Genomic DNA, 14,729 nt, shown 5'->3' on the forward strand with positions numbered 1-14,729 from the left:
GGAAAGCAGCATGCCATACTTAGAGTGAAATCACCTGAGGGACTTCCAAGGCTATCTTAATACAACACAGCAGTAGAAACAGAACAAATGTAAACTGAATCCCATTGGAGGTGATGGAGAAGGGTCACAGTGAGTTAGAGGAAGGCAGACATCAAGTTTCTGCTAAAGGAGTGATGCAGAACAAGTAATTTGCAACCAGCAATTTTATAGTCACAGTTTTACAAAGGAACAGCTGGTCAAGCATATCTACGCACTAGTGAATACATGCATTTTTGGAAAATTAATTTCTCGGCACTTGGATTTTGACCTGAGCATTTAATTTTTAAAATAGTTGGAAAAACGTGTTCCTGAGTCTGGAGATTTGAAATATAACCTATTATATCAAATGCTAAGAACTGTCAACCAGATTTAACCATCAAAGAATCTAGTCTAGCAGAATATTAAAAGTGAACAATCTAATTAAACTACTCTATTAAAAAAAAAATCTGCTGTTGTTTTGAGGATACAATTTCTGAAAACAATTTTATGTATCTTACCAAATAAACATATATGGATAAAGAATGCTACTGATAAAAGTCATTTTTCTCACTGAAACCTAGTAATACACTATCAGAATGAGTTTCCTTATTAATATTCCATTTCACAGAAAACCTACACACCTTCTATTATAGCAAATGGCAATTAAAAGCAAACTTTTATAAAGTAAGACAGTTATAACTTGTTCCCTGTCAACTGAGGACACTTTACAGATAAGGTTCTCTCACAAACATTCAGGTGTCATACACAAAATATCTAGCCCTCAGCTAAAAATAAATTTTGTCAAGTATGCTAGTCAGACTAAAAATGACTCACAGTATGAGGGAAGATGAATCATCTAAAACATTCTGAGTTTCATTATATATGAATATATAAAACACTGAGAAAAAAAATGAGGTCACAAAGAGCCTCTAACTTCAGACTCATCCCTGCAAAGTCAATTTACACAAGAGGCATTAATATTTATTTCATATGTCACGCCTGACAAGGCTTTTTTAGTTCAGTCCCAAGTCAATTTTGAACTTTACATAACCCTTTTTTTTCCATCAGACAACAGAATAAGTGTTGTAATCCTTGCCTGTGTGCTAACAAGGATTCACAGGTGGATCTGCATGTGAAAATACTGGCCCTTCACTTTCCCCTCCATCCTTCCCCGATATTTACAGCAACAAATAATTTTTTTTCAGAGCAATGAGGATGTCAGCAACATACCCTGTTGCCAGGATCTGTATCAGTTCCCCCTGGCTTTGAAGAGAAGGAGGAAACAGAGATCATAATTTTGGAAAAAATCTGGTGAAGGGAAAAGATTCCATTTAAAAGATAGATCCACTTCTAATTATCAGGCAAACAGGCCAGAAGTCTGGCATATTTTGTCTCTAATGCATGTGTGATTTCAAGAGATTTCACCAATAAACTCAGCTACAGATGAAGGAGAAAAAAAAAACCAAAAACAAACCACATGAAGAGATTTGGAGGTCCTTTCAGATATATGCTGTAAATTTGAGAGCAGTGAAACACTGGGGAGTAGCAGAAATATCTGAAGCCCTATTCTCACAGTTCTTCCATTGTCCAGAAAATACACCTCAATGCCTATTGAGCATTTGTGTCCAAACACTGGAGAACAGCCAGAGCAGGTATGCATCTCTTTTTCTTTAGCTTACCAGTTGACATTTTTTTTATTATCTTTTGTAACTAGTAGAAAATGATTTGTACAGGACTGCAACGTTCTTCACAGGATAGTACCATGGGCTACCCTGTTTCCTCTCTTCAGAGGGTCTTTTGATAAATAAACAACGCCCTCCACTCCCAACCATCAAGAGAAGATGATGGTGACAGGGCTAACGTGATGAAAGCTGCTTTTACTACTTAGTTAAGAATCCTCGTTTAGGCAAGATGGATAAGCTGAAGTTTTCCATTTCAGATAAGCATTTAGGCACTACTGGGCTTGCACCTACCTCCCAAAAGTTGAAGGAGGAAGGTCTAGGGTGTGACACAAGGATCTTCCCCACAGTGTAAGCATGAAGTCGAAATCTCAGAGGCCTAGCTATTAATAAGTTTGGAGTTCCTCTTCATTCTGGAAGCCTGTTGTGTTCCAAGTTGATAAAAATCCCTGCAGAGTTTATTTGTCACTCGTATGCAAGCAGTGGAGTAGTTTTGCATACCTTGACTTAGCAGTATTTACACAAAGAAGGCATTAGACTAAGGAGGATTAAGGAGAACTAAAGCAAAAAAAGAAATGTAGCCTGATTGCACTGCGCTCTGCTTGTTCTCCCTCTAAGCAGAGGCAGTTTAGTAAAAGCCCAAATAGCTACGAGTCCATCCTTTTTCTCTAATTAATATGGGAGTTAAAGAATGAAAAACCTCTCACTCTAACAGTTCAGATGTCCAACACAATTTCAAAACGCCCACCCCTGCCCTGGAGATAGAACTGAACACTGAGTTTATAAAGGACATTGCTGTTCTACTTGCTCTCACTCAAAAACTACATTTGTTAAATTCGGTCATCAGAGACTGAAGGGTTTAAGTGTTTTGATCTGGCTTTATAAACTCTATTTCGCTAATCATATTTTAATTGCTTTAGAACTAGAGGTGTTTTTTTTCTTACACAGCAATCAGGCTGGATTTTCACAGATTGTCCCCCCAATACTTGATAACTTCTACTTGTGTTTACTTCCCAAAACTCCATATAAATCTTATTTCTTACTAAGGACTGGGATAAAAGCTCCTTGAAAGCCTCAGAAAAGACTAAGGTTCTAAACTCCTCATCATTTCAGAGGTTACATAACATCTCAGTGCTTTTGATAATTTTCTGTTTGTGCCTTTTTATTTGTATTGGAATAAAATATTTGGTAAGCCTTTATATTTCCATTAATGTATGTGAGTGTCAATCATACTTTGCAACATACACCTCAAATGAAGATGAAACATTTCCTAAAATAAAAGATATAACAATGTTCATCCATCTAATCTGCACTTCTCTACATGCAGAACTGGGCAAAAAATAAAAATGTTACAAAATATTATGACCAGTGAAGACTTCTAATATTAGCATTTATTTTATATCTCACATCTATTAAGATACATATATAGGGATGATGGAGTTACTGTGACAGTAAATAAAGTTCAAAACCAGAAGTTCAAGGAACAGAAACTTTCACCTCACACCGATTATAGCCAAAATACGTGAGCAAGCCAGGATAGTTACTTTGGAAATTCCAGCCAAGTGTCTGCAATTCCTAAGTAGTAGTATAAAACACCTTCATTCCTCCACTTACTCCACCAGTAATACTGTTCTACATCTTGTATGTTTAGGGACATATATACGGGAGGAAAAAGAAGTTGCTTAAAAAAACCCATATTTGTGGTACTTATCTCTAAGTGAAACATTTGAGAAGACAGGGAAAAAAAATAACGTGCAAAAGATGAAGTGCACTGAAAGAAATCAGAATGTATTTGTCAAACCCAAGCAAATGTGTATAATAATTACTAGTTCAAAGAGTATTTGAAGCCCTCTCAGATCCTAAAAACTTCTCAAAAACCACCTTTACATGTTGGACTGAATCTTCTTTCATGAGCTTCTCAGAAGACAATGATGAGGTTCTCACACATTCAATTATGTACATAAATCCAAAAGCAAGAGCACATCCCTTCCAGTAAGGGAAGATTAATTCTTGAACTAGAATTATGTTCTTAAGCAAGTGTCAGACTTCAAGGATTGCAGGTAATAACAAATCCACTGCCTATACCAACAGCCACTCTGATACTACTATAAAACTGCAGAAAATGTTAGTGTGTGTGTGAAAACAAAGGAGGACAAAACACAGAGCTTTGTAAATCAGATTTCCTAATTTGTTCACCATCTTCCCTCTTAGACTTCTCAAGTTTACAATATCAATTTTGCTGTATTTATGCTTTAAGTAAAAAGAAAAAAAATATATTTTATAGTTTAAGATATACAAGTATATATTAACATAAATATTAAAAATATGCTCTAAGACATTACTTTTTACACACTATTCTGCTGTACCAGAGCTTGCATGGGTACCTGTAGAAGACAGATTTCCCTGTTTCACCCCTCAGCTTCAGGGAAGTGGAGAGAACAATTTTCCCTGTGAAAAAAAAATCAGCCACAACGAGAACTGGCTAGAATACTTAAGTCTACCAGGAACCTTCACTCTGCCGTGTTTCCTCTTATGCTCATACAAAGCCAATTGTGGTATATGGATTTGGTTTGCAGAGATCTGGGTATTTTTGCGTCAGACATCAAGGACGCCAGTGTGTTCTCTTTGCTAAGCAAGCCAGAACGCTGTCCAATTTCTAGAATTACTTGTGAATAGCCCATCTAAAATTGCTTGGCAGTGTAGAAGCTGAGGCTATAAAGAACTTTTTTTTTTTTGCCTCTCTCATTCTTTCTCTGTAATACACAAAACAAGTCCCAAAATTTCACAGCTTAGCAATCTTCAGTTTGATACAGGTCCTGGGGATGGATCTGTGACAAGCACCGTATAGGACACCGTGGGCATTCCTGTGAACTGTTTTGGCCATAAAGCATATGAGATTGCCAATGCCAATTGGCGACTGGATATTCTCAGCCAAGCTGGCCCTCCTAGTCCTAACTCTCAACCAACTGTTTACTTCTGCTATTCCTACAGTGATTATATAAAGGATTCCAGCTAATAGTTACTTTTAAGCGTATCTTGGCTGGATTACTATTCCCAGTTGTAACAGGATTGCAGGAAATAAGAACTTGTATCTAAATGCATGTGAAAACTGCCCCAGGTTCTCGGAAAACCTAGCAACCAAATATCCAGAATACTTTTGTGTGTAGCACAGCATATGCTAGAAAAATAATATATAGATTAGAAACATACAGAAATAGTATGTTAGCTGAACATATTTCTAATCTAGAAAAGTCAGTCATATAGCCACGGTGTCTCAGTTTCAATGAGTAGAACCCCAACTGCTCAACCAGAAGCCCTTTGTCAAACTCACTATTCATTTCTGCAGGAAAAGGAGAAAACTTCTGAAACTTGGTAATAAAGTAAAACATGTCAGAGGGAAAAATACTAATTTTGCAAGTTTTTTCATACTGTCTGACACATGGGAAGGAGGGCCTATAAGAAAAGATAGAATGGGAAAATCAATTGCTGCTCTACTAACCCTAAAGGAGAAAAATATTACCAAGTGCACCCATTATATTCCAATTCTCTTTGTAATAGAAACCCAGATCAAAGCTTGCTGGTGTCAGGTGGCATATTCTAAGTGTCTGTATTATTGGGTCCCTTGCAAAATATAGGGACAACAAGGCAAAATCTCTTTAACTAGGATCCAACTCTGCATTTATCTATGCTTGAATCTCTCTTGTTCAATTTTACTCAGATTAAAATCAACCTGAGACATGATTTCTTTACAAGAGAAACTGCAAGTTTTCCACATGCACAAAAGCGGCACCTCCAGAAAGCACTTACACAGTGGATTCTGGTGCTCTGGTACTCAACCATCTTTATTTTTCTTAACTAACTGGCCTGTTTTCCAATAATTTTATCTAGGCTGGAACTCTCTAACTAGCTGAGTTGGAGGTTAGAGGTAAGAAGGGAAAAGTCAAGAAATGCTGAACCTAGCCCAAAAATCTAACTCGCTGTTTAGTTCATGAGTTATGTTCTAGTCTTTTTGCTTTCTTCTGAAATATTTTATTTTCTTCAAAAAGCCTTCAATGACTGCAAAGCTACCCTATGCCACCTATCAATGAAGCACCAAATAATATGAACAAAATAAATATTTAAGACTGTGGCATAAATTGCGTATTTGCACAACAAAAGAAAATGACTGTTGACCTTGTAAAACACGAAGTGTTACAAGAACCCCAACTTTCACCACCTGCAGTGAAAACACTTGAGTATCACTCCTTCCTATGCAAAGCTTACAAACTTCAGCCACAAACAGGGTCATTGTTCCACTTAAATGCTGGGAAGCAATTTGCTTTTTTCAGTTGGCTCATGTTGCTATTCCTTCAACATGACTTTCCCTTCAGTCTTAAAAGGTTCACTGCAAATTTGTCAGCTAGCAATATTTTCAATGTTAAAGAGGAATACTCCCTTTTCCACGCTCTGACAAGCTGTTTCATGTTTCCTGCCATTAATTTATTATGGAAGAGAACGCAATTTTTCTTAATAGCTGGTACAAAGCTAGAAGAAAAGTTCTTATTTAAAATTTCAGTATTTTTGCTTTAGTAGACTTAAGAGACACTGACAATCTGATTACAGCCAACTGAGAAGCAGCTACTATATAACAGATTCATCAACCTGACAACCTGGAAGACAAATCTTAAAACTAGAAAGTCTGTTTAAAGATTGCGTTATGAATTTTCTCCGCTCCCATTCGATCTTGAAACCCTTTCTGATGTGGCTGGTAAATAGCTTTACACTGTAAGGTGTAACGGGCTCCTTAAAGAAAAGTCCACGTGTTTAAATGTGACAATGCAAGAACTGTTTACTGAAGTAACAGGGTAATTTAATTACAGGAAAAAAATCTCCAAGATCTCAAAGTAAGGAGGAACCTGTGACACAAATCCTAATCTGGCATATGACAGCTGCAGAACGAATTCAAAAGATTTTTACCAGACTAATTATCTGTTAATGGCCAGGCTCAATGGGACACAACAAATTCCCAAGGTTTCGTTTCCAAGTCATGTGATTCAATCTTTAGCATGGCAGATGGCAGACAATGACTGCATACTGCTTTTTTATTCCAAGAGCTACACACACCATTTCTGTAAACCCAGCACTGAAATTATGGTAATCATACATCAACAAAGGTACAACGTTACACTGGTGACACCACTATTTTTGCAGTGATTGTTTCCCACACTGTGCAGCATGTCAGTTTTATTAAGTGCTGTCAGCTCTTGATGTGCACAGTCAAAAAACAAAAACCCAGCAGGATTTATCTTCTCTATAGATCCACAAAGACTCCAGCAAGTTGGATGCCACTTTTAACAGGACACACGTGCTTGCTTTTAGTTAAAATATCAGCTTTTTTTTTTTTTTTTTTCCTCAGTTGCCAAGCTCTAATTTAAAAGTGCTGACTTCACATCAGGGTCTCAGTTTGTGTTCATTTTTAGAAATACTCTATTATTTTAACACTGCACTTCACCAACCTGTTTGACAGCGGTGAGTATTACTAATTGTTGATTTAAACCTTACCTCACAAAGAAAGATTATGTATCCCTGGGGGGAGGAAAGAGATATAAGTTTCTATTTTATCTGTACTGTATTTTGGGTTATTGATCTCCAGAATGTAAGAATATTATACAGGGGTTACACCCCCCCTCCCCCCAACTAATCCCAAAGACCTTTGTTCCAGAGCACGAAGATTTCCAGCACCTGACTGCAGCTATTTCACATGGCACAGCCTTTATTTTTTGCATATACAACAAAGCTGATGAGCTTCCTCAGCGTTATTGTTCATTTACAGTTTAAAACACTCTTCTGAGATGACTCACTAGATATTCAAGGTTCTGTTTCTTTTTAAATACTTTTTCTGTAGCACCTTAAGCATCATAATTTTGTCACTTTAAACAAAATCCTTCCCATTTTGCGTTTTCGTTTTTCCTCAAAACAGTAATTGAACTGGTAATACGATCCTCTGCCAACTGTGATAAAAATTGTAAATGCTTTCTAGGGTAAATCCTACATCATACATTATCTGCCTGTGGCCTTTACACCACTGCGTGTAATGAAAATGCTCTAGAAAGTGTTCCCTGACAAGATTTGTAGCTGGAAAAGATCTCTGTATTTTTATATTTTGGGTATTTTTCAGATCCCTGCATCTAAGACAGGGCACAGTTAATTTCAGACAACACTTCCTGCCATAAATAACTACAGATGGGAATATTTCAACCTCCATGGATGGAGGCCAAAATTATCTCCTCTGCTCAAGTTGACTATTTCCTCCTTTCCTCCAGAAATAAATAACCACAGCTTCCAGTTCTGAGCATGCTGATGGAAAGTCTGAACAAAAATATCATGTAGTGGTGTCCATGGATGAATTCATTTCCCGTCATACAGACTTCCTCAAGATTAGGGCCACTTTAATTCTTTTGTTTTCCTTAGACCTGCAAGATTAGTATCCCACACTGACTAGACAGACATCTCTCCACAATTGTTTTCTGAAACAATTATAGTCTCTAGTACAAGCCCAACTTGCCCTACACCACATTTCACATAAAATATTAAGATGTTTGCTAGCACTGGGATAAAGCTTTAACTGTAAGATCTGCTGTAGGAATTCTCTGTGGGATGCAGGTGTGTGTAGATGCACATTTTGATGTGAACTGGCATTCAGAGGTTTTTTAATCTCTAGCTCAACAGCTCTTCCAAAGTTGTAGATAGCCTTTAGTTAAAGAAAACACTCAAAAACAAACAAAAAAGTTTTCAGAAACCTCAGAGACTGTTTGTTTAAACAGACCCTGTTTATCTGCTCCAACAAAAATCACCTCTTCATTAATCTTATTTTTATAGTGACTATTTACCACTGAGTTCCAGTGGATCTGATTAACTTTAAGCCTATTGTTTCTTTTCCTATACACAAGGAAGTAATTTGCTTTTTCTTTGCTGCTAGCTTTTGTTGTTAATCCCAAAAAACCTTGTTAATGATCTTTCTCTAGCCTAAGCAATCACATTTCCTTCTATCTCTCTTCATAGAATATATTTTCTTCATTCTTTTTACTCTTCTCTAGATTTTCCATAATCAAGCCATCTCTTGCTGCTATCATTGCACTGAGTGAGACAGAGCAGAAGGGCCACCTGACACACACATCAGAAACAAGATGACTGACCATAACTTCGATACGGATGCTGGCTTTCCTCTCCTACACACAACCATTGACACTGTTAATTCATCTTCAGCTGTAATCCTTTCCACTTCAATCAGAACTACTAGCCACTTCCTATCTGCGTTGTTAATAACCAGTGAGTCTAAGATTATTCAACCTGCTTTATCCTAAACTATTCTGCTGCCCAGGTGTCCTGTAGCTCATGTGCTTGGTGTGTTCTTGGTATTTATGAAGCATATCATCCATTCCATCTTCCAGGTCACTTACAGTGACTAGCACAGACACATATTCATTGACCCCTACTCAGTATGAAATTCCAGTTTGGCAGTGAATCATCAATAATCACAGAATCATTCAGGGTGGAAAAGCCCCTCGGGATCACCGAGTCCAACCCTCAGCCCGACTCTACAAAGTTCTCCCCTACCCCACATCCCCCCACAGCTCATCCCAACGGCCCTGAAACCCCCCCAGGGATGGGGACTCCCCCCTCCCTGGGCAGCCTGTTCCACTCTCTGACCACTCTTGCTGGGAAACATTTTCTCCTCATGCCCAGCCTGACCCTCCCCTGTTGCAGCTTAAATCATTCAGAACAACTGCATTCCAATTGTGCATCTCTAAGTAGTGTATTTTTTCTAGACTGTGCTTCCCCAGCTGACTGATGTGAAAAGACAGTGTTGAAAAACTTACTTCAGATACAAGGAAGTAGCCACTACTGTTTTCCTCCACTTCTCTCTCTCCCCAATCAAGTAATTGTTTCTCTTTATTGTTAAAAAAACACCACCAACAACAACAACAAAAAAGCCCAAACCCCCAAGCATTTGTTGAAGCATTCTGTGTCCTGAGCTCAGCTGAAAACAGCAGGCTCCCTGAACAGACAGGTGGTATGTCAGAGCCCTTCCAGCTTGTAATACACATAAAGGTGACTGCACCAAATAATGTAGAACTTTTTAACTTCCAGGTAACAGAGGTGTTCCACTGCTACATATTTACTTATAAAAAGGGAAAAGGATCCAGCCAACCATCAAATGATTCATAGTATTGCTTCCCCAATTTTTTTCCCCATAAGTCTCAGAGTGAAGTTTATTTAGCTCAGCCTTAGGGACACTCCTCTCATCCAATGCAGGATGATTAGACTCTTCCAGGACTCCTCTATAGCCTTTTTCGGGGTTTCCCTATGCCTTGGAAAGTGATCTTTAGCTATTCCACACTGGTTTTGTCCCACGTCCATCCAGTGAATGAGAAACATGGCTCTTGACAACATCTAGTTTGAGCTTTTCATTTCTTCCTCTCTACTGTTATTGTGTATGATTTCTGATTTAATTTCCCAGGCCACTCAGTTCCTATTCTCTTGGAAGGTCTGTCTCTCAGAAGTTCTACTCTCTCTTTTAAGTTCAATCTAAACACTATTTCTGATTGCATGTCCATCAATATGTTTCACTGTTTCTCACACAACATTCGTTTGTGGGCTTGTCAGCTAAAAAAAAAACCCAAACCAAAGGAAAAAAAAAAAAAACCAAACCAGCAATATATATGCTTTTCTCAAGTTGATATTTCACTCATGTTGCAGCACTATCCACTCCAAGAGGTCTCAGAGGTCCTGTTCCCATTCTCTCATACGATGCTGCACACACTTTGCTGATATCCAAGTCTTACAAACCAATATAAAGACTGCAATGGATTTTTCCTCCCTCAGAGCAGACATAACTCTCATTTGTGTAATTTGCCACATAATAAGATTAATGTGCTTTTCTTGTGGACATCAACCACGAATTCTGACAAGCCTTCCTATCTACTCTTTCAGTAGTTCTATTGTCAATCACATTCACAGCATCAAATAACGAAGCAATCTGCTGCAGCTGGGGTTTTTTTAAATTGCTTTCTAAAAGTTGACTATCACTCCTCACTCTCAGCCTTTAAGATGAATGAAGGAACTATCATTACTGTTCAGGCTTGAAGCTAGGCGACGAAAGACTCCTTGCCCACAAATGCCAAACTTCTGTGGGATCTACAATGCAGAGAATTACTCCCTTTGCAGCTGCCACTGACATTCCTCTATAACCATATATAAACCTTTTTAAGAGTTGAGGAATGCAAGGGCTTAAGGATTTTTTTCCCCCTCATATTTGCAGGCTAATACAACATTTCAGCTTAAAATGCTGTTTTAAGTTTCAGCAGAACTAAAACTGCAAAAAAATGCACTTGCAAAATTGCCTGTAGCAGAAATTAAAATATGCCTTATATCCAGTACATTTGTGAAAATGCCTACAGTAGGTTAGAGCCTGAGACATAAGATAAAGACTTTTGGTTTCAGTAGCTTTCAACTACACATAACGCCTGCTAACATGGAAGCAAATTTCTATTACAGTTGTTTCTCAGCCTGCAATGAGATCTCAGACTAAAAAAAAAATTAAAAATTACACCTAACTCCTTGTGCCCGGTTCCTTAAAAAAAAAGTGTACTCTGATGAATAAGATACAGTTGAATAACTGTAATAAAATGATGCTTGCGGTCCCTTCCAACCTGGTATTCTACAATTCTATCAGAATTATTTTTTTAAAAAGATCTCATCCAAGTACAACTTTGGATAAAAAAAATGGAAAACCGAGAAAAACAAAATCCATACATTCCAAAACTTGTTTCAGTACTAAAGAGTCAGCTCTCACTGCGATTAAGATTCTAGTAAAAATACTGTATTAACGGAGATTTACAGACCCTAACGACAAAAGCCAGAAAAACCTGAAACAAGAATATGGGAATACCAGTTGAACAAGATCTCTCCTGCTCTTCCTTTGATTTGGTTTCTGCCCTATGTCTACAATAGTCATGTTAACAGCTCCAGCTGGTCTCCTTAGTACTTCCACTACAAAGCAAATAAAAAATGCAGTTTACAGAAGCTGTCATCCCTACTAAGAATTTTCCAGTCTGTCTCTGGAAAATTAAAAATTGCTGAGGAGAGCATTATGAGTCTGATGAATACTTTCAGATGAAATACCTGCTTTCTTCAGTTACCCATTTAGTTTTAACGAGCACCTCACAAAATACAAAAAACAGAAAAAGAGAGGTTTCAGAGACAGCCACCAACACACTTGTGGGCCCATCAAAAAACACCTTCAAAATAAGGCTTATTTGTGGTATGTTCTCACTGTTCTGGGAATGGAGTATAGAAAAGGTGGCTCATCCACCTTTTCAGTCCCGTTATGGATATTAATCCATGAAACTGCAACACAATGCAAGCTGAAAAAGTTACTATGTTCCTGGAGTGAAGATCTGATTTTCTTTTGTGTGCCAAATAATACATGCCTCAGGCTTTTTGTCAGCTTCACACAGAAAATTCCCTACAGCCGCCCCAAACATTATATTTTTTTTAAACAATTAGTGCAGGTAATTTACCATCAACTTGCTATCCTACACTTCGCAATGACTGAAGCATGAGGCTTGTTTTGCAAGATAGAAACCTTCCATGCCCTTCCAAGATAACCTAGGAGTTAACTTCCCAACTGGAGAAGTTTCAGTCTGTCCTTGCTTCACAGTAGGGTAGTGACAGATTCCAGGAAAAATGCAGCCAAGTAAGGAAAACACTTTGGTCAAGCGAATACATTAGGCAAGCCTCAATGTCAGAAGCACAAAGACTGGAATAGCAGAAGCCTGCACTGCAAAGTTAAAGCCTAGTTACTTTTACAGGAATATTTTTCCTCACATAGAAACCATCACTAAAGTCTTGGGCGGTAACAAAAGTTGGTTGCTCAACAGCTTGAAAGTGAAAAGTCAGCCTTGCATCAATGTAGTTAAAAGAAATTCTGTACTTGAGGCTACAAAGCACAAATATGCTAAAATTACAGCATCCATATTGAAACTGAAAATAAAAGAAACCTTTTAAGTGTTATAAGATCTTACAATTAAAAGCTAGACAACCGTCTGCCTTCATACACAATAATCCAGGAAAATATCCAACATGGATGTTATTTGCTGTGTTACTATTACCATCAAGATGTTGCTACAGCCAAGATTCATGAAGTCAGAAGAGTAAATAAAAATTATTTTGAGGACATCCTTTCTGTTGTACTCAAAATGAAAAACATTTCTTCATAGATCACTGGTTTCACGATCATTTCTTACTATACATGTTAAAATAGTTCTACTGGAAAACAAAACTGCCCCATAAATTAACAGAACAGCACATTCCCTAATAAAAGGATACAAATTCTATACATGCATGTTTTAAACACCTGAATTTCAGCATCAATTCCATATTAAACAGAAAATACAACCTAAACCTATTCACTCACCAAAAAATTGCTAAAAATATGTATTTCCTCAGAGATAAAAATATGAAGGAGCAGGGAAAAGAAAAAACAAAACCCTGAGAGCACAAGAGCCACATTTATAGGAACATAGCCACTTACAAAATGGCTTTTTTTTTTTTAAATGGTTGCCTTTCAAGCTGTGCCAACACTACAACGAACATAAAAGAGCTGCCTCCCTAGCAGATTTAGAAGAATAAGCAATTACTACATTAGAGAAAATAGGCTCAGAAATTTCCATCAATTGGTAATTGGCAGCAGAGCAACTCTTTATTTGCCAAACCCCACAAAGCCCTTGGGCACGAACTTCTACATATTCCAGCAATGAACAAAGGAAAAAAAAAAAAGCAAACCAAACAACCCTATTGACACACCCTGGGGTCAGCCCTTCACTTTGGGGAAGAGGAAACAAACAGGAACACCCCCCAGAAGTCTCTATCTTCCTAGATAAGCATCAGGAGGCTTTTATTATCAGGGTGTTTAAAGCTACAGGTCTTCAGTCTGGGGCACTATACCCCACAGCCACTTAAATCCCGATTATACCGCGGTTGTGCAAGGAAAGGCTCCTTCCCAAAGTCTCTGGAAAAGCCTCTCTTCCAAATGGAAGGGAGATCTCCACATTTGTGCACTACTACTGCTCCAACAGTTTACATAGAGTTGTAAGGAGCAGCTATTTGCAGGCTGTTAGCAAGTGAGAACTAGGGATTTCTCAATCCTGCTTGAGGGCACCTACATCTGAAGTCCAAGTTTAATTATTGCCTTTACCACGGAAGGGCAGGAGGTGGTACTACAGCAATTAGAAATCTTACACTTATTTTGGAGCGTTGCTAAGGACTGGTCACCCTTGCTGTGGACTGAAGACAGCCATCACCCACCATGGGTGACAGTAATGTGTAAGCAATATATGTGAGATTGGATGTTAATTAATTTTATTGATCCCTGATGCACTACTGCCTCTTCCACATCAGTGCAGACTAGAGAGTTTCTACTCTATTAACAATGCAACAGAAGAGGTGAATCCAAACTGAGAATCCTAGTCTCTGCAAGTTTCCTTTCCTGACTCTATCTACTTGCTTGAGAAGGTTAAAATCATCTTCTCTAAGACAATAACAGAAGACTTCATGGGTAGAAGAGACTAATTACAGTATAATAAGTATCCTCAAAACTATTTTATTAATTAAATTACACATGACCAAACCACGTTTCAGATGTTTCTAGAAAGGATTCTCTTAAGAAATCACATTAACAAATCTCATTAAAAATCAAATCTATTAGAAGAACTAAAAAGCACATTATAGTGCCACCAAATACTCAAAAACAAGAATCTTAATGATGCTTTGCCTCGCTATATTTAACACCGAAGAACAGAAGTTCTGTTCAAGTACTTAACTGTAAAAACCGTGTCCACAACACACAGAACATAACCAGAGAGACAGACCTCAGAGACAACCTGAGGAAAGAGCACTTGTGCAAGACATTTGCTAGCAACTTTCAACACAGAGAGGTGCTTTTTAAGTAGTCTCTAGGACTACAATCAGTATAAAAAGCTTGACAATAAA

At 37.8% G+C, this 14,729-nt stretch overlaps 1 protein-coding gene across 1 annotated transcript in view; it reads right to left on the reverse strand.

The window, feature by feature from the left end:
• The window catches only part of DCLK2 (doublecortin like kinase 2), a 98,606-nt gene that overhangs the window by 68,863 nt on the left and 15,014 nt on the right, over positions 1-14,729 (reverse strand). The window lies entirely within an intron of this gene.

Source organism: Athene cunicularia (assembly GCF_003259725.1).
Source record: "Athene cunicularia isolate RWA chromosome 4 unlocalized genomic scaffold, athCun1 chr4_part2, whole genome shotgun sequence".
Taxonomy (NCBI): domain Eukaryota; kingdom Metazoa; phylum Chordata; class Aves; order Strigiformes; family Strigidae; genus Athene; species Athene cunicularia.